This window comes from Manis pentadactyla, chromosome 15 (genome assembly GCF_030020395.1).
Source record: "Manis pentadactyla isolate mManPen7 chromosome 15, mManPen7.hap1, whole genome shotgun sequence".
NCBI classification, from domain to species: Eukaryota; Metazoa; Chordata; class Mammalia; order Pholidota; family Manidae; genus Manis; species Manis pentadactyla.
In genome coordinates, this window is record NC_080033.1 from 79828299 (window position 1) to 79849138 (window position 20840).

Below are 20840 nucleotides of genomic sequence, written 5' to 3' on the forward strand. Positions count from 1 at the left end.
TCTTGGCCCCATAAGAAGTCTGGATTTTATCAGAAGACAGTAAGATTCTACTGAAGGTTTGTCAAGAATGGAGTAAAACTTGGTAGTAAGCAGGGTTAGGATTAGCAAGACAAGAACATGTTTGTCATCAGTAGCAAAGAAGTCAGTGGAAGAGAAAAAAATCAAAGAGGCAAGTGACAGTAGATGCCTAACTGCCTGTCCTGTAACAGGCAGACCAAAGTACAGACACAAGAGTCAGCGTTGGGATGCAGGAGTCTCTCTTCCTCAGAGGCAAGGGGAAGGCAAAGACTGGGTACTCAGAGATGTTTTACCTAGAGAGGAATCAAAGTTGAGAACTCTCCTCGTGGCCTGTGCCCTCCATGATCTAGGAAGGATAGTCATGTGTCAACAGTAAAGCAAGAAGGTCTAATTTTAAGTAGGAAGGGACCATGAAATAAGGAAGGATGCTGTGGAGGAAAGAATTTAACCTTGCCAAAAGGAAGTCGGCCTTTGTCCTTGGCTGACAATCTGATTTAGGGTGGGAGCTGGCCACACCAGAAAGACCCAACAGTGTGGTTCAGGGTGGGGCTCTGGTGCGGCAGGATCAGCTATCCTGGATGCTGAGACAGAACACATGGGCAATCAATGACCCAATCAATCATTCTCATGTGATGGAGCCCCTGTAAAGACTGTGAACACCAAGGCTCAGGCGGGCTTCCCTGGCTGGCAACACTCTGTACAGTGTTTCACATCAATGCTAGCAGAGTAATGCATTCTGGCTTCATGCGGGCAGGACAGTGAAGTTCCACCTCTGCTGCTTCCCCAGATTGTCCTGTCAGCCTCTTCCCTTGGGCTGATCTTCGTCTGTATCCTTCCCCTGTAATAAACTGTAACTTTGAGCACAACAGCCTTCAGTGAGTTGTCAATCTTTCCAAGTAATAATCAAACCTAAGGATGGTCCTGGGAGCCCCCAAACTTGCAGCTGGTGTCAGAGGGAGAGAGGTCTTGTGTGGGCTGTTCTCTCTCAGCTCCAGAGATGACTCCCAGCCAGCCTGCACTCTTCTCACTTGCTACAGGTGACGGGTCACAGCGCGTTAACACTGGACACTGGCCTTAGGGACAAGAGAGAGTGAGATAGTGTTCAGACTTTACACACTTTATACTCTGCTCTAGTGTCCGAATTTTTTTTTAAACATGTATTACTTTTACAATTTAAGTATTATTTCTAGGTATCCAACCCCCAAAAAATGCTTTAGGAAAATTACACTGTACAGTTGTTCGACATGGATTAGAGCAGGTACATTCTGAAATCACCAGGAAAACCACTTCTTAATTCATCCCAAGCATTAAGTTTGTATGTAAGCTTTTTTCTAGTCCTGTTTCCTCAAACTAATAAGGATTATTTATATCACCAAAGAGTCCAAGACTACAGGTAATGCTGTGAGAATGTAAAAGTATGTCCATTCTTTTGACTAAGTGAAGACAATTAGTATGTAAAGTTCCTATTAGTGCCTTCTCTCTGAGGGCCATTCTATTCATGCTAATACTTGTCCTTTCTAGAGGAGGATTTCTGCTTTTATTAGTGGATTGACTAGCATGACTGTAACATTCGAATTCATTCACTGTAATCCAAAGCATGCTCGGAGCCATGGGTAATAGACTACTTTTGTATACACATTTATCCACTTGACCTTGAGATGAGTCATTTGCATAGAGTGCACAGTGTTGTTTAATGAATTCCTTAAGAAATTACCTTTCAGATAGTCTTACTCATCTCTCACCTCAAAAGTCAATGTGAACCTACCAGTCTAACTCCCAAAAGTACACAATCCAAGTATTTTTGATAACGCTTTTATTTCTCAGAATGTTCAAGAAATGCCATTTAATGTGTCTGTTCCATCCCACTTTTCACATACCCCAAGAGTCTTTCACTTTAACCAAGTTCTGACTTCCTACGCAGCAGTTAACAAGGGGACTTTTTAAAAGGTGGCTTTAGGTAAGTTAAAGTTATAAAACAATAACAAAAAAATTAAACTCATCATCTGTGCGGTGAAGAGTTTATGAAGAAATAAAATTGATCTAAATTTCTAAACCATCTGAGACAGTAAGAGCGAAACAGATAAATATATGCGCAATAAGAACATATACGAAGCAGACCACAGATGTAACATGGTAGCATCCATTTGGACAGTACTGTGTTACAACCTGTGTAAGAAGACTGTGTAAACAAGCTACATCAACAGTTCTTCTCACACTCCAATTTATCACAAAAATAAACTGGTGACTGATAAGCTGATAACGTGTGTCCACCCAACAACGAAAAGGGACTTAGTTCCAGCAGTCATGACTCCTCGGGTGAGATGCTCCTTGGCTGCAGCAAGAAAAGATGCAGATGTTACCCTGAAGGTTGACTTGATTGTCCCATGTGTCCTGTCAGGCAACTCCTCTCAAAGATCACGGTAGGGGTAAGTAAAGATTCGAGTTAGAAGAGAAAAACTAAAAAGGGAGGGAAGAACAGGAGCCTTCAAGAAGCCACGGGCAACGTTCGAGAAAACCCACTGTAATGCATGCCTATAAATCACTCCTTCCTTACAGCTCACAGAAAGGTTTATAGCCACTTCTCCTCTGGCCCTAACAACCAGTTATTAGTTATTAGATGAGAAAACTGTGGCTCGGAGAGCTGACTGTCCCGCCCAAGGTCAGGCAAAAAGCTGGTCTTGCACTTAGGGCCCTACCCCGAGATCGACCAAGGAGTAACAAGGAGACATCTGGAGGCGAGTCCAGCGCAGGCCAGGGGTGGCACAGAGGTGCCCCCCAGGAACTCGGGAAGGTCGCAGATGCAGGAGGAGGGGCGGGCGCAAAGGGCCGATAAAGGGCGGCTGGGGGCCGGGAGTGGCCGGGAGATCGGGGCGAGAGCAACCAGCCGCCCGGCCCGGTCCGGCCCGCCGCACTCACCCGAGGCCCGGGCGGGGTCGCCCGGCTCTGCGGCGCCTCCCGGCCTGCGGCGGCGGCGGCGGCGACTGCAGCGGCTGAGGCAGGGACGCATCATGCGCCCACGATCATGATCGGGCCGGAGCGGGCCCCGCGGCTCGGCTCGGGTAGGTCCAGCTCGGCCGTTCTGAGAGAGGCGGCCGCTGGGCAGGCACCGGAGCCCAGGGACCGGATCCGAGAACTGAGTGCCGCGAACCCGGAAGTTAACCCGGGAAAGGTCGGCGGCGCCGCGCTTGCGCAGTTCTGGCCGCACCGCTCCCAGCCGCGGAGCGGGGCCCTCGTGGGGGGTCTGTGGAGGCTTGGAAATCAGAGCCTGCTTAGGGCGGAGAGTCTTAAAAGCTATCAGTTCCTTGAGAACGCAAGCTCTTGGTCGAAAGTTTTTCTTGCTAAAATAAAGGGATACATACAAACTGAAGCCCGGAAGAGACAGGATGCTGCTACGGGCGGCCGCAAGGTCCAAGACACGCCGTTAGGCTGTCAAACTCGGTGGGGAATTCTTGCCGGTATGTTCCGGAGCCTGCGGCGGCGTCTCAGAGCCAAAACTCAGGTGGCTTGACGGTGTGCGGAATGAGAGCTCAGAAAATGGGGACATAGAGGAGAACGAGTGGAAAGACAGGGCTAGAAAGCACGTGAAGCGCACTGGACTGGGGTCCGCGAAGCCTCTGGTTCCTTCTCCGCATCCCAGCGTCCGCCTGCAGATAAGTCCTAAGTTTTTTGAAGATAGACACCTGCTTTTTATTTCTTCGGTTTTCCTATAACATTTGGGACAATTTCAGCAGGACTGGGAAGTAGGTGTTCAGCTAGTGTTTGTTGGTAAACTGCTAAGTACTCAGTAAATTGTAAGATTAATGAAAGCATTAAGTAATTACAGCTAAGGGATCCATCGGAATCTTAGTGCAAGCCACCTTCTCGCTATTTACCGTTCTTGCTCCCAGAAACTTATTCCAGCTAAAATTTTGGAAGTCTGGGGTGCATCAAAATCCGAGCTTTAAAAGTTTAAAATTTTGTTACCGTTATCTTGTAGCTCAGTATTTAAAATAGTGCTATGCATCCAGCCAACCCTCTTTGAGCTTCCCGTCTTCTGGTAGCTTTGTTTCCGAATTTGTTTCCACCAGGGCTACTGGTGTCAACTAATAAATGTTGATGGAGTGATCAAATTAGAACACTCAACATTTTGCAACCACCAGAGCATTATCTTTAATGGATGCTAAACCCCTGGGTGAAAGTTCACTGGGAAATAGGATATTATAGTATTGTATATAAACTATATTTCAATTTTAAAATGGTAAACAACCAGCCTGTACTCTAAATATGTATCAGTGTCTTGCAGGACAGAGAAAAGGTGAGAACTATTCCAGAGTAAAGGAGACTGCCTTGAAAGATGCCCAAAGGGGCGCCAGGCCAAAGAATGCAGGCAGCTTAAAAAAAAAGCAGGAAAAGGCAAGGAAAACCGTAACCTCCAGAAGGAATGCAGCCCTGCCGACACCTTGATTTTTGGACTTGAGCTCCAGAACTGTAAGATCAAAAATTTGTGTTGTTTTAAGCCACTGCATCTGTGGCAACATGTTTCATAGAGGGAGGGGGGCATGGTGGTCAACCAGAAACAGAACTGGTGCTGAGTCACATCACCTGGCTTCTCATGTATACTATAATTGTTTTTTGGAATCATCCTCCAATCAAAGTATTTTTGCATATTGATTCAGCCATTGAATAAATTTCCTATTTCTCCCATGTTTTCTTCATGCCCTTTACACAGCTTCACATGATAGCTTAGCAAATTCTTTGTCCTGGATATTTGTTGTGTTCTCTTGCCTTCCCAGAATCTATCCCCCATTCTCCTGGCAAGAGCCCTTCAGTTTCCTGTGGGGACCCACCCTTCCCTTGCTCTCCACCCAAGTAGCTGGGTGAGGCTGCTTTTCATTCCTGTCCAGATGTGGCCAATCCAGTTATGCCAACAGCCTGGCCTCAGGTTGGTTCAGGGGATGAGCACACAAGTGATATTGGTCCATTCAGACCAAATCCTGGGACTTTTGCTGGAAATACTGAGGAAGAGAATCCTTTTTTCCATTAGGGTTGCTACACTGAGAGAATATAAACCTGTTGGGGGGAGATACCACTCTATAAAAAGCACCTAATCTGAGAATTGAAGCCAGCTGAGAGGGAAACAGTCAAGTAGGAGAGAGAGAGAGAGAGAGAGAGAGACCAAGTTCTGATGACATCATTTGCACCCCTGGATCCTGCTTGACCAACCCTAGAATTGCAGTTAGGTGAACCAATATATTCCCTTTTCACAAAAACCCATTTGAATTGTTACTTAAAATGAGATCTGAAAGAATCCTGGTAAATATACCCTCCAGGTTCAAATACACCATTTCAACTGTATCTCCTTGAGTTACCAGTCTGTACATTTCACAGAAGATGCACAGCTAACCTAACATGACTGGGTCTTCGTCATGGATGCTTCTGAGGCGTCACAAATATTTTTTGAGTAATGTATCCTGAATATTTCCCAGGCCCAATGTCAAGTTCACTGGTCTATGGTTTGCAGAACTTTCTCCTTTTTTAAATGGTCATGTCATCTGCCTCTCTCCAACCTTCTGATAAGGTCATCAGTTTTATGAGGTATGGAGAGAGGATCCATATGAACCTCTTGAGAAGAAATGATATTTCCCCCAAATGGAATCTGACCCTGAATGAGATCACATTTTCCAATTTTCCTGCACAGTGGGTATTGCCAGAGTCAGGGCAGGACTGCACAAGTCCATACCTTATGCCAGGTCCACTCACTCACCCAGGAGAGGACTTCCTCCAGCCTCATATCTGATCTTCCTCTGTTCCCACAAAGTTAGTAAGACAAGCTTCTATTCTGCCGGACACAAGGCAGAACCTCACAGGGACCAATGACATGCCCACCTGTGTCCCCAACAGGAATGAAAACTACCTTATATTCTTTTCCTTCCTGAATTCACACCAAGCTTGGAACCCCCAGAGATCCAGCTTCTCGTCAGCGATGGCCAAACCGAGCTGGTCAAACGGACCTGGAATGGACCAGAAGCATCTATGGCACCGAAGGCCCCAACCCTTGTGGGGCTGCAGCTCCCAGCTTTTTTGCTGCGTGTTGTTCCCTCCAGCTTTTCCAAGCAGGTCTTACCAAGTTCAGCAGGTCCTCTTGTCGGGGACCATCAGTTCCACACGTGGGGCACAGGAAATACCCTCGGTCATCAATCCATGTGGTCTTTTCTCCTTAAGTGTCAGAACTAGGACTTCAGAGAACACTTTTCTAAAATTGACATTCAGCCCTGTTTCAGATACTATTGAATTTATTTAAAGATAGGGTTTCATTATTTCATACATACCGCCACAGAAGGCACGCTACAGCTCTGCAATGTAGCCTGGGTAATGTCTTTGAAGAATCCGAGGTTTCAAGAGCCCACACTCTGGAGTCAGATTCTCTATTTCACTAGGTTTGGGAACCAAGCTTGACATAATTATTGGAAAGGAGTGTCAATTTATGCTTCTATAGTTACTTCCTGGGGAACTTAAAAAATTTCCATAAGAGACACTTCTATTGTTTACCTTCTACTTTTTAATTGAATAGATGTGGAAAAAACTGACACTGAAGGGCCTGCAAGTTGCGTTTATTGTATTTGCTTTAAAGATGCAGACTGGCCCGGAACTTCTGAACAGCTGAGGTGATGTCTGTCAGTTTTTAAGTGGCCATTCCAAAAAATAAGTCGGCCCCAAATTGCCCTTCCGTGCCAGGCATCCTTCCGTGCCAGGCATCCTTGCCTGACCTACTTTAAAGCGTGCTCGCTAAAGCTGGCCTCGCCCGTCTCTGGCGGGCGGGAGACGGCGTCGCTGTTGACAGGTGTGGGCACCACGCAGGGACGACACCCAGCCCCCCGCCGGCCCCCGCGGCGCGGTAACCCACTCCTTCGCCCGCAGAGCGGCCCGTCCCACCCAGCCCTTCCCAGTCGGCAAGACACCCTCATTTTGAGCAACACCTTCCGTAAAGCGGCCCCCCGGGCGGCCCCGAGCGTAGGGGTCCGGTGCCCGGGGTGCTGGCCGAGACGCCGCCGACTCGCCGAAGCGGAGCGCCGGCGCCGTCACGTGACACCCGCCTCCTGCCCCTCCCCGCGCCTGCGCAGACGGGCGCGGGGCGGGGGCGGGCACGGCCAGCTGACTGACAGCTCGCCCGGGGCGCCTCGGAAGGACCCGGCTCTGGGGCCGGCGCAGTGGCAGCAGGTCGGAACTGGACGGCGCCCGCCCGCCCGCCGGCTGCCTGGGCGCCCGACGTGGTGAGCGGGGCCCCGCCGGCGTCCGAGAGGAGGGCGCGCCCCGGGCTCTCCGGCGGCGCGGGGGTCTCGGAGAGCGGGCGGGGTGGGCCACGGGGGTGGAGGAAGGGGTCGCGGGAGGGCGCGGGACCAGGGCTGGGGACCTGGGTGGCGTCTGCAGGGGCCGCGCGCTGGCGGTGAGGGAGCCCAGAGCCCGCGGCGTGGGGAGCGGTGCAGTACCTGGGGGGACGTGGACAAGGTGGCTCCGCTCCCCGGTGGCAGATGGTGTCCCCAGGTGGCTTTGGGATGGCACTGGGGCTCAATCCTGGGGGGAAGAAGAACCCGATTCCTGGAAGGGATGCTGGGGAGGGGTGCTTCGGACCAGGATGAAAAGACATCGGCCAAGTCGCCTGTGTGTGTTCAGTTTTAAGTCTGCTTCTGCTCTTGGGGTGGCCGACCGGTGAGATGTGGGGACAAGGAGAAGGGGCTCTGTACGGGGTGCCCGCCCCGTCAGCCTGCCTGCGCCTTCCCGGGTCCCCCCTCCCGACAGCTCACGGAGCAAAGAGGAGGTTTGCAGAGGGCACAGAGGCACAGACGCAGTTCGAAGCCCTGGGTCAGGGTGGACTGAACCAGTGAGCAGGGGCTTTGAAAGGACAGGATGCAGTCTTGGAGCTGAGTGCGTTTTCCCCCTTGCACGGGGTTTGTGCTCCCCAAGTTGCACGTTGACTAGATTTGGGAGAAGGACTTTGCATTGGGCTCTGGCTAACTCCTTTAACTCTGGTTAAGTGTGAGGCCAGGGTGTCGACCTGCAGGCTGAGCAGGAACTGGCCTCTGAGCTGGCACAGGTGAGGCGCCCTGACGTGGAGGTTGTCTTGTAGTGAGTCAGTGTTAGAGGCAGGCTGACAGCTGTCAGGGACCAGGCTGCTTTAGCCAGACCATTGCCACTTAACACTAATGTTTCAGATTCATTTGATTAGAGGCACCCTCTCCCTAAGCCTAAATTAGAGCAGCCAAGGTGTTTGTCATTGAATTAAACAAAGGGGAAAAAAAGATTTCAGTTGTGTTTCAACGGAGTGCACCTACCAAGTCTTTACTCCATTGTCTGGGAGTGTATGTTCTCCCATCGTTCAGTCTCTCCCTTCCGCTCCACTCGTTTTTATTAACACTTTGTTCAGAAATAGGACTGCTTGCGCATTTGAAGCACAGGGCCATAGTCTATTGAGAGACCGGCTCACAATGAAAAAGTTGACTCCTGAGGTTCTCTTTTTCTATTAAAGAAACGAAGATGGCTGAGGACTCACAGATAGGCTCTCTTAGTGATCAGCCATCATCTCTAGTCTCTCATGGTTCTGGAATACATTCCCATGTTTTTCACATGTTTGTCTTGTGTATGGCATGTGTCAGTATGAAGGTAGTTTGTATCATTTGTGAATGTAACAGCTAAAGAAGAGGAAAAGCTGCTCACTGACCTAAGTCACAAACCTTAAATAATTTGGACAGCATTCCAGAAAGTGGACACCACCGGTTCTCTTTTTATGACAGTTGGGTTCTTCAGAGGTAAATTGTGACCCCCAAATGACTCAGAAGGGACCTCTTTTAGGACAATCTCTAGGAAATAAAAGTTTAGGATGGGATAAGTCATGCTACATGTCCCTCTCTGCCCCCTCCCTCAGAAAAGAAAACCAGTTTAAAAGAAACATCAAGAGCAGCCTGGGAAGATAAAAACGCACAAAGTCATGAGAAGGCAGCAGCTGCAGGGAAGATAATGCAAAGGGAGGAGTACAATCCCGTTGCCAAGAATAACCCCTGCTTTACTGGGCGGAGTGGAGTTAGGGAGGGCTTTCACTCGCCAAGTCCTAATGCATCTTCCCAGTCAACTTGGAATGGTAGGTGGCGGTGTTACCATTCTCACATCACAGATGAGGAAACTGAGGCCAGGTGACTTGCCCGAGGTCCCTTAGCTACTAGGGGGCAAAGCAAAGCGTTAAACCCGGCCACCAGACGCCAAGTGCAGTAGCCCTCCCCTGCCCTGAGCACTGGGGTGTAGAAGGACTGGGGCCGGGTGCAGCACATTGGAGGGCAGCAGGGCTTCCCGCCTCCCCTGGCAGAGGATCCTGCTCTCCCACCACTCGCCCTGCTCAGTAAGTCAGCCTAGCTCGCAGGCTCACTGCACCTTCACCACTTCCCCTGCCCAGAGCTTGAGAGAGTCTGCGTCTGCTCAGATTTGTTTGTAACTGAGAAATCTAGTAGGAAGTCTGACTGCAAAGGAGTGTCTTGCCCAAGTGCTCAGTGTTTCCAAATAGTCTAGGTGTCTTCAGCTGTGTGATGCAAGAGAACAAGGCAATTCTAGGGAAACGTGCCGTGATAGTCTTCCTTGCCCTCCACCTGGGAGAGAAACGTAGTGGTGGTGAAACTTCAGCTGCTGACCCAGTCTTTTTGTTTATTTTATCCAGTATTTTATATGTGGCATTGTTCAGTTGATAGTGGTGTTTTTATTTTTAAATGGGCACAGTTGTCCTCATTAGGGAAGAACAAGCTTTAATCTAATTTTCTAGATCTAACCATCTAGATCTGAGGAAAGGACTGCTGGGGGATGTTATTTGAGATTTGTTTCAGCAGGTCAATGGGACAAAACATAACTAAAAGCCAGGCAATCTTGGGGTACATCAGGTATATAGATCTGAAAGGAAAAAGTGACAGTTGCAGTCTACTCCATGCCAAGAATGTTCGTTCTTTACTGGACATCATGTGTAATGAAGGACAGAAAAAAATCAAGCATATCCACGGGGAAACTGCTGCAGTGGTGAATGACTGAGAGCGGGGGAAGCCTGAGTCTTGGGAGCCATGGTCACAGAAGGTGCAGGGCTGTCATTTATTAGCCTTGTTCTGTAGAGGCCCAAGAACAAAAGGGCAAAAGATATGGTTAGAAAGACTTCAGTTTTAAGGACTTTATTATCCCAGAATAATCTTTTTAAAACTAGAGTCAAATCATGTATCTCCCTATTGGCTTCCCCATGCTCTTGGGATCAAATTCAGACTTCTTTTTCTTGCCTTAGTCTGTAGCCATCCCATGGTGGCCATAAGTTCCAACTGACCTTGTAGGTTTCTCCAGCTTCATCAGTTACCACCTCTTACTTACAAAAGTCCCACCTTCCTTTCCACGCCTTGAGCATGTCTAACTCCGTCTGCCTCAGGGCCTTTGCACTGGTTGTTTCTCCTGCTAGACTTAAGGGTGGCTGGCTCCCAGTCATTAAAGTCACTGCCCTGACACCACATCCTTAGTAAGATCTTCCCTAACAATCAAAATAGTTTCTTCCTGGTCCCCAACCCACTCCATCATATTACAACGTTTCATTTTCTTCATAACGGTATCAGAAGTGACCTTATTTGTGAATGCTTTTATTGTCTGCCACCCATTTACCACTGAATCAATAGTGCCCCAAAGAGTGCCTGGCTTATCGTAGGTGCTCAATAAATGTTTGTTGAATGAATGGCTTTTATGCAGATCTTTTTAAAGATGGGAGGATTGTTGCCTTGGTACATACTAAATTAGTTTTCTTTTACAAGAGATAAACATAGGCTGGCTAGCTGACTGTTGGGTGAGAGAATTCAAACACTAGATAATAAAACCTGTATGAGTTTCTGTGGCTACTATAACAAAGTACCACAAAGTGGGGAGCTTAAAACAGGTATTTATTCTCTCATAGTCCTGATGACCCAAAGTCTCAGTTCAAGGCGTTGGCAGGTTGGTTTGTTCCTAAGGGTTCTCGGTGAGGATCTGTTCATGCCTCTCCCAGCCTCTGGTGGTTTCCAGCAGCCCTTGACCTTAGCTTGCAGCTGTGTCACCCCCATCTCTGTCTTTGTGGTCACCTGGCCACCTTCACCCTGTTTTCACATTATCTTCTCTGTGTGTTTTACTGCTTCTTCTCTTCTCATAAGGACACCAGGCAAATTGGATTTAGGGCTCTCCTTATTCCATTGTGACTTTATCTTAATTGAACCGATTACATCTGCAAAGACCCTATTTCCAAATAAGATCACATTCCAGTTCCAGGGTTTAGGGCTTCAATGCATCTTTTTAGGGGGACAATTTAATGCATAATGACCTTCTAACCTCAAGATCCAATGACATTTTAAATGGAAAACTGGCAGAAGGTGCTGGATTCTTTTTAGGGACAATGGAGATTCTTTTTAGGGACAATCTCCATGCTGGATTCTTTTTAGGGACAATAAAGCCTCCATGATCTTTACAACTTGCAAGGTAAGGGGTGATCTGTGTCACAGGTGAGGATCCTAGCAATTGAGTGACTTGTCCAAGGTTGTGCAGGTCTGGATGAATCTCCTGACTTGATTGCAAAGCTTGTGGCCTCCATGCCTCTTCCCTGCCTGCTGATGGCAGGTGCTACTAGTGGCTCAAGCCAGGATAGGATGCAGGATTTCTTGGTGGCTCTGCAGAGCCCTGGAGGGATTATTTCCTTCCTTGACGTTCTGCTTCACCGCATCCTAGTACTGGAGGAGGAGCCCACTGATGTCCAACAGTGAGATGAGTGTGCAGCTGAACATGACCCTCCAGGATCTGACCTCATGGCCAGCTTTGAGGGAGGCTGTCACATTAGGAGAAATTGCATTTTCCCTTGAGTTCATCCAGTGATCCAGAAGGGATTTTTCACTGGATTTTGAGAGCTCTGGTTTGCAGTGTCTCAGATTTTGACCCTGAAACAGGATGGCTAATGTTCCGAGAACGAGTCGCCCAGGAGTCACAGAGAAACTGCTCTCATTTGGGAGGTTTTGGGGGCAAAAGGGGGCTAGAGAAGGGCAGACTGCCAGCAAAATATCTGAAATGCACCTCTGCCTTCAGAGACTTTATTATTTCTGATTTTGTCTTACCTGGATACCCAATATTTTATCCCTTACTTAATTTAAGCAGTTTTTTTTACTAGGTAATACATGCAGATGGTACAAAATTCAAATGATACAAAGGGCTGTCCAGTGAAAAATAGTTTCTGCCTCTGCCTTCCCTGTCCCCCTCCGGCTTCCCAATCCCCTGCTTGGCACCCATCACTGCCAGTCGCTTGTATGTCCTTCCAGAGCTCTGATGTCCCTTAATGTCCCCGAGGGCTGTGCTTCCATCCCCACTTTCCACTCTTCCTCCTGCCTTTCAGAACCCCTTTCTGTGGGGACCCGATAAGCTACTTGTTTCCATGTGTTCAGAGCTGACGACAGTACCTCTGCCAAGAGTTTTATATTTGGAAAGAAGGTGCTTAGAAAAACGTGGGTCTGTAATGGTAATACCTGGGGCTTTGAGACAAGAGTGTGGGGCAAGTGCCTTTATTTCTGGGGTGGTCTTCAGAGCCCAGTTGCTCTAACTGCAGGGTTAAGTCCTGACACAGAGGCAAGCGCAGAGCGCCCCGGAGACAGCCGGGAGGGGCTGCTCAGGTTGCCCCTGGCCATAAAGTGTTCCATTCACCTTTATTGGGTTTGCGCTGGCACACCCACCACTGTGCCGAGCGCTCTGTGGGGACTGTTACTTCAGTGCAGAGGCGGCCGTCATCACCATGCCCATTTCACGGATGAGAACTCCGAGGCTTGCGAGGCAGAGTGATCTGCCTCCTGGCACACAGCTTCTGAGGACAGGATTGGCACACAGATCCAGGCAGCTTATCTGGTCTGTTCCAGGATCCAGTCCAGGTGCCATGTGACATTCATTTGCTGTCTCCCCAGTCCCCCCTGGTCTGGGCCACCTCTCGTCCTTCCTCGGATGTTCAGTTTGGTGGTCCCTGTGTGAAAGGGCGCCTTCGTGGCTCTCCAAAGGAAGGGTGATCCACGTGCAGCATATGCGGGGGAGGCCTGTGCTGCACAGTAGAGGAGGCATCTCCCCTGAGGAACACCTGCTTCCATCCTCGCGGGGTTTCTGGGCTCATCCCAGAACCATTTCTCTGCATCTGAAAGGCCAAAATGAATGACCAAGACTCATTCCACCACAGGAATAATCTCGATCAAATGCAGAGAGCAATGGCAAAATTGGAGGGAAATGAGAGAGAAAAGGCAATTCTTTTTCCTGTTAACTACTGAATCCACTTAGGAAGGCAGGGGCCTAGGTGCAGACCACATTCCTCGGGGACATCTTTTGCTAGCTAGGTGTGTTGAGGCATTTTCCTGGCCTTTGCGTCTCAGCCAGGCATGACTCAGAGCCAGTGACTCACCAGTGGTGATAATGACGGATGAGCTGGGGGGAAATGAGAATCTGGAAGCAGTGGAGCAGGGGGAAAATGCCAGAGGAAATGAGTTTGGAAGGCTGCTGTTCAGCTGACATCCCTGAGATCGGGGATTTGGGTGGGGGGGTTCCCCAAATATAAAATAGGGCCAGATGAAAAGGGGTGAAGTCCTCATGAGAGAAGAAAACCAAATCATTTGAGTTCATAGAATAGAATTAAATGAAATCAAAAGGACAGACCTCAGGCCCCTGCCCTGGTTTTTAGTGTGGTGGGGGGTGGGAACCAGGAAACCAGCCGGCAGAGGGAAGCAGTCACACGCCCTCCGGGAGGAGGCAGGCCGCTGAACTGCTCTAAGCCACAGGACCGCTCCTAGATCCCAAGGCTCCATCTGGATCGTGAAACAACACTCCGTTTATCTGCTCTTGTGGAGGAAAGAGGTAGTGTGCAAAATCAACGTGGTAATGGCAGGGGAATTACCACAACTCCTCTGTGCCGGGAAAGAAGTAGCATCTCCGGCTTCATCTCTCCGCCTCTTGTAGTAACCCCACCAGGTGCCCCGGAGTAGCCAACACGCTGAGGGCTCACGGGGTGGGCGCCTCCTGCCTGGTGGCCCTGCTCGCGCTCTTGCTTGTGTGCCAGGCCTCTCCTCACACAGCCATCCGATGCAGCATCTTCGCAAAACCTAAATCGGGCACAGCAGCCCCCTGATGCAAACCCTCCCGTGCCCTCCCATTGCCCTCGGGGTGACATCCCATCTCCTTGGTTTGGCCCCCAGGCCCCTACCTAGTGCTCAGCCTGTAGCCCTGTGGTCCTTGGCATCTTCCGTCCCTCCCTTTGCCTCCCCCACTGAGCAACCCTGCCTCATTATTGCCCCCTGTGAATTTGCTGTTCCCCCAGGCTGGGGTGCTTGCCCTCCAGACTGTGGAGTGACCTTCCCTGGTCTCTCAGGCTCCCGCCTCCCTCTGGTTTTTCCAGCCCCACGCTGCCCAGTAGAAATACAGGGTGAGCCACATACGTAATCTTAAGTTTCTACCAGCCCCACCAAACAAGTAAAGGCATCAGGCAAAAACGATTTTGATAGCAGATTTTATTTAACCCTGTATCTCCAAGATACTGTTATTTCCACATCTGATCAGTAGAAAAATCATTAATAAGACATTTTACATTCACGTTTTGCACCATGTCTGAAATACAATGCAGTTGGAACTTCTCAATTTGAACGAGCCACGTTTCGTGGGCTTAGTAGCCACGTGTGGCAAGTGGCTACCATATTGGACAGTGCAGCTCTAACTCATTTCTACTTCTATTCACAGCATTTATGATGAACTATGATTTCTTTGTTCACCTCTTTGTTCTCTGACCAGAACATAGGCTCCCTGAGGGCTGGGCTTTTGCTTGTTTTATTTATCTGGAAAACGCCTGTCATGCCGTAAATGCTTGATAATATTTGTCAAATGATCAAATTAACATATGACCAAATAAATGGAACACACAACCGTCCTCTTACTGCTCTAAAGGCAGTTGAGGGTCACTGCAGGAGACCTGTTTGAATCAGAGACTTCAGTTGCACAAGTGGCCAAACATGTTAACTGTGTCATATGGGGACATAAGCATTATCAAAAGTCCATCATGATCACTTTTTTTTAAATTTATTTTTGGGATACAGTGATACTAAAGAGAGAAGAGTTTTCAATGAAGCTGTTAAGGAGGTTGAGATGTTTTTGGCATTGTAGCTGGAGTTAATATAGATCAGGGGTTTTCAACTGGGGCAAAGCTTGGAGACATTCTTGGTTGTTAGGACTTGGGGGAGCAACCGCCATCCGGGGTAGAGGCCAGTGATGTGCTAAAATAAACATCCTGCCGTGTGCACACAGGATGGCTGTCACTTCGAAGAATGATCCAGTCTGGATGTGGATAGCGCAGCTTTGAAGATCCTTAGATCTTAGATCCACGTGACTCCCCGTTTGTTGCATTTCTGAATTGCTTCTGGTAAGGGCAGGAAGGTTCTTTGTCTCTGGCAACTTGACAGGTTCTGTGCAGGCTCCAGTTTTCATTCCCTTCCCTTTCAGATTAAACCCACCCCTACTTATCATTTATTTTTCTAAAAGGATAGATGGAAAGGGAGCTGCCTCCAGCTAAAGCATTTGGGATGAAAGAAAATTGGCTTCGCTTTTACACAATGAATTAGAATTCTGTGGAGAAGACATCTGGAGAAGCCTGTACCTGGAGCGCCTGGATCAATACACTTTCAGCAGCCCTTGATAGCTATTTAGATACCCTCTAAGCAAAGCAACAGCAGAAGCCTATTTCTTTCCCCTTGCATGCAGGAATGGAGTGCAGGATGACATGTGTTTTAATTCTTATTGTATATCATAAGGCCCCCCAAAATTAGAGAATTCAGTTCCCATATTATTATGGGTAAGAAAGTGATTGAGCATATATTTTTCGATTTTAAGGTTTGGGGCCTATGTTGCAAATATAAGCTGCAGCTGTGCGTACCTTGGCAATGTTTTTTATCTTTCCTGACTGTCCAGCTAGGTCTGAGCAATTCTGCCCTGGCTGTGGGCTGGGGGTGTCTGCGGCCTCTCGCCTGCTGCTTTTCACCATTGTCTCTGGACTTCCTTCTCTTGTCTGACCGCCAGGCTCCTACCAGATGTGACCCGAAGAATGCAGTTTTTAAAGTACCCCCTGGCAGCATTGAGTGTTCTTCCTCCTGACCTCCTGTTAACATCTGGATCTTGGAATTGTGACACCTGTCATGTTACTGTCGTCATTTACTTACATGTACCTCTCCCCAGGTTGTGCTCGGGAAAGGAAGGCACATGCCCTTTCACCTTTGGCTCCCCAGGACTTACCGCAGTTCTCAGTAGTGGGTAGGGGCTTCAGAAGTGCTTGTCAAACAGATGCCCTGAGCTCTGCAGAGTAACTGAGCTTCTCCAGCCACACGGCCCTGCCCCCATCAGAGAAGCAGAGAAGCAGGTGCTGTGCTCTGTGGCCTCAGGGTGCTAGAGTTCCAGCACTCTGCACTGAGCAAACCAGTCCGGGGGCAGGGGTGGCCCTGCAGTGGCCCTGGGCTCTGTTTTACCCAGTTGTTGACGTGGGCAGGGAGTGGGTTCTAGATGCAGCTCACGAACCACTGTGCTGCTTTGCTGACTTGACGCCACCCTGTCACTGGTTGGCTCTGGGTCTCAATTTTCCATCCTAAAACTGCTTCCAGGAGCCTGTGCCCTTCCCTTGAACTTCCCTCCCCCGGCCCTGTCTGCCAGTCCCCCGCCATTTCCAGAAACCTCAAGTCTCACCTAACCCTAACATCTTGGGATTTTATTTGAGTAAAACAGAGTTGAGAATTACTTAGTGCATAACTGTTTTGTTCCTACTCTTTGCAAGCATCTTCTTTATTATTTTATTGTTTTTAAAGTATTCAGGTTTTTCCTTTAGGCACTGAGTAACTTCTGTGAAAACCTAGCATTTGTAGGTGAAAAGTACCAAGTCTTCCTTGTTTGACAATCTCTACTGACGCAGGAATTAGAAACCTTTGACTGCTTCGGAATAAACTTCAAGTTGCTAAATCAGACAATGCCCGCGCCCCTTCCAAGCGGGAAGCCCTATGGCTGAGTCTTCTCGCTAGAGATTGCCAAGGGAGCGCCCATCCACACCAGTCCTCCACGGCCGGATGGAGTGTTCCTATCCAAACCCCAAATCGACACGGTTGCTGTTTGCCTTACAACAAGGCTGTGGAGACTCTTCCTGGACTTATCTAGACTCTCCCATGTTAGCTCTCTGGCTCCGGACAGCCGTTTCACCTTTCTAAGCCTTAAAGTTACTTCAGCCATAAAATGGGGATAGTACTAGACCTAGCTCCTAGGCTGCGGGAGAATTGAATCAGGTTATCGGTATAGACCATCAGCTCAGTGTCCTGTGTGTCGTAAGCATACGTTGAATGTTAGCTGTAATTATCATTGAATTATTAATAAGTATCAAATAACAGTAACAGCCAGCATTATGAAAAGAGAAGCCTATGCACACCTGGCCTTCTCACACCAGTGTCATTAGCTGAAGCGGCAGCAGGCGGCAGTGGCTTTGGTGACACCAGGAAGCATGCAGCACTCAGGTGGGACAGAGCATCTCGCAGGTACGTGACAGGTGGGAGCAGTGAGTATTTTGAGATGCCCCAAAATGCCATCCTTTTATTCAAATATGAATTTGCAAGGGGAGAAAAATTTTAGAAATTGATTTTATATAGCTTCTGTAATGGGTGCTATAAACTCCTTTAAATGCTTGATAAGAAGACCTCACTGCACACGTGGACCGCTTTATAGGATTTATGAAGCCCTGTCACCAGAGCCAAGCACTCGGTGAGGTCACACTTTCTTTCCTCCATGTCATGTTTCGGGGAATTCTGAGTCCAAAAGGCATTTTTTATTTTTTTATGTTAAGATTGAGGCTCTGGAATGGGGTTTTAGGAAGATACTCACATTTTTTTCAATAACGGGGCAGCAGTGGGGAAGCTGGAGGTCAGTCAGTCTAGGAAAAAACTCTCAGAACAAACCGTGGAAGTGGCAGCCCAGAGGTGGGCATCCTCATTTGCAGTCCTGGCGGAGGGATCGGGGCCATCACCCTGTGGTCTTCCTGAGCCCTGGTGCCCCGTTTTCTTCAGCCCCAGGCCCTTGGTGCAGAGATGGGCCAACGACCGGCAGAGGTTTGGGTCAGGCTGCGGCTGGGCGGCCCCTTCCCCACAGCCGCAGGGACCAGAGAGCTGCACCGAGCAACCTGTGGGCCGTTCAGTATTCTTTTCTTTGCTTGGGTTCTGCCCTGAGCCCACTGAGGCGACGTTTAATTGCCCGAGATGCCTTATGTGGACCTTAGTGCTGTTACAAAGGTAAGCACATGCCTCGGGCCCATGGCCGAGCTCCTTGGGGCGAGGCGCCTGCGGAGGGGTCCGGGAGGACATGCCGTGGGCAGGAGCCAGCTCCCCATGCCCGCGGGGGCAGGCTGGGCCCCTGGACCTGCCGCCGCTCTGCTCCAGCTGCTCAGGCGCGGGGCTGCTTTCAGCTGTCCTGCACTTACTCTGGGCTGTGGCTGCTTCTGACTCAACGTAGAGAATCTGGCAGGGGTCGTTTCTCGGAGCTTTTCTTGTTAAATCTTCCCGGGTGTTGTGTCTCTCCACCGTGTGGCCTCGCCTGTAAGACGTGGCCGTTCTCCTAGCAGGTTCTTACCCGTTTGGTTTTAAACACATCCGACCTGATGCAGAATGCTTCCTCCATGCAGGCAGAGGATCAACATCCCTCGGAACACCAGGGGCTCCGGTACCGGAGAGCCTGGCTTGCCTGCTGTCCCCACACCTGAGGCTCGGCCCTGGTGCCAGGAACGGGAGCACTTACCCCGTGGAGCCCCTGCTCCGCCGTGATCATTTCTAGCCACTCCACCTACCCAGTCCTTGACTGTTTCCATTGTCCTTATGCACAAATAATTCCTTTCCCCGGGAAAGTGTTGGTGAGGACACTGCAGAGACCGGCTGCCCCCTGGCAGGCGCTTGCTGTCCATTAAGGCCAGCTGGTGGCAGAGATTGAGGGGACGGTGTGGTCACCCCATTTTCCCGAAGGACCCACATTCAGAGCTTGCTCTCAGAAAGGGTGTGTAGCTCCAAATGGGCGAAATGTGAACACACTTATTGCCAAATCAAAACCTGTAGGGCACACACGAGGCTGGGTGACAGGTGAATGTCAGCCATGCAGCTGAGGAGTATGGGGCCCAGGGCCCTGCTTTTTGTATTGAAGGAAACTTCCATCTACTGTGTTCTGGGGACTTGGGTGGCTGCTTTCACCTCTTTTTTTTTTTTTTTTTAATTAATGTAACAGTAAAATTGACCTTTTCTTGGAGTAGAAGTCTATGAATTTTAAAACATACATAGATTTGTGTAACCACTGCTGCATTCTCTTAAGAAAGAAAGCATGTTCTCCATCCCTGCAAATCTCCCTTGTGGCCACGCCCTGCCCACTCCTAACAGCTGGCCACCACCCGTCCCCCTGTGGAGCATGTCTTACACATGGAATCATGCCATCGGTGAACTTCAGAGAATGGTTTCTTTTTCTCAACATAATGTGTTTTAGACTCCCCTTCTACATTATGTAGAATAGGGTTTTATTGCTGAGATGTAGACTGTAGCATGAGTACACCATAGTTGTTCATTCATTCATCTGTTGAAGAGTTGATAGGAACATTTTTGTACAGATTTTTACGTGAACCTGTTTTCATTTCTCTTGTCTATGGATGTAGGAGGGGGTTTCTGAGTTGCGTGATAAGTATGTTTACCTTCAGAAGAAACTTCCCCTAACCTCCCATGCAGAAGGATTCCCAATAAAGTCTATAGGTACTGCATCCTGAAGGAGGCGGTCTAGTCCCAACTCCCTAAGGAGGCTGCCCATATTGCCGTCTTCTAAAGAGCAAAGAGTGGAAGGAGAGATTAACAGAAAAGTGCTTCACAGCCAGGTAACCACAACCCAGCCAGGTGATCAATGTCAACACGGGGAAGTCCTGTTGACATGCAAGCCTTTGATATGATGTGAGGAGTAGGGCACTCTACCAAAACCCATAACCCTGGTCTAACTGTGAAAAAAGTATCAGATCTCAATTGAGGCACATTCTACAAAATACCTGACAAATACTCCTCAGAACTATCAAGGTCATCAAAAACAAAGTCTGAGAAACTGTGACAGCCCAGAGGAGTCTAAGAAGACATAATGACTAAAGTGAGATCCTGGGACAGAGACAGGACGTTAGGGAAAAACCGAGGAAATACGAATAAAGTAAGACTTAATGAGAAGGGATCGATATTGGTTCATGAATAGTGACCAGTAGACCGTTAGTATATGATAACAGTCGGAAACACTGGATGTGGGGTATATGGGAATTCTGCACTATCTTTGTACATTTTCTATAAATCTAAAACTATTCCAAAATAAAGAAGTTTATTAAAAAAACAAAATCAAAACTTCTGAACTGTTTTGCATTCCCATCAGCCATGATTTAGAGTTCTAGTAGCTCAGCATCCTCATCAACACTTAATATTATCAATATTTTTGATTTAGCCATTTTAACAGATGTGTAATTACAGCTCATCATGGTTTTAATTTGCTTTTCCTTGATGGCTAATAATGGTGAACAGTTCATGTGCTTACCATCTGTATCATCTTTGGTGAGGTGTCTGTCCTTCTCATTGTTAAGTCAACTTTGTTTTCTTGCTTATGTTTTGAGAGTTCTTTCTATATTCTGGATACAAGTCCGCTGTTGGATATGTGATTTGTAAATATTTTCTGCCCAGTCTGTAACTTGTCTTTTTAGCCTCTTAACAATATTTTCACTGAGCAGAAGTTTTTGTTTT

General features: G+C 48.5%; 2 protein-coding genes across 7 annotated transcripts in view; one reads left to right on the forward strand and one right to left on the reverse strand.

Annotated features, from left to right (window-relative positions):
• Positions 1-7010, reverse strand: part of ZDHHC7 (zinc finger DHHC-type palmitoyltransferase 7) — a 29882-nt gene extending 22872 nt beyond the window's left edge. For 2 of the 5 annotated variants that reach the window (XR_005032431.2, XM_036924153.2), the window contains exon 1: positions 2935-3630. The gene's annotated coding sequence lies outside the window, so the exon portion shown is untranslated. Of the gene's footprint in view, positions 1-927; positions 1092-2934; positions 3631-5911; positions 6009-6121; positions 6234-6326 lie in introns of those variants that run through there. The other 3 variants (XM_036924155.2, XM_036924154.2, XM_057493144.1) reach the window with 3 other exon arrangements.
• A 114-nt stretch (positions 7011-7124) lies between these two features.
• KIAA0513 (KIAA0513 ortholog) overlaps positions 7125-20840 on the forward strand; it is a 52641-nt gene continuing 38925 nt past the window's right edge. For both annotated transcript variants that reach the window (XM_057493142.1, XM_057493143.1), the window contains exon 1: positions 7125-7268. The gene's annotated coding sequence lies outside the window, so the exon portion shown is untranslated. The remainder of the gene's footprint in view (positions 7269-20840) is intronic.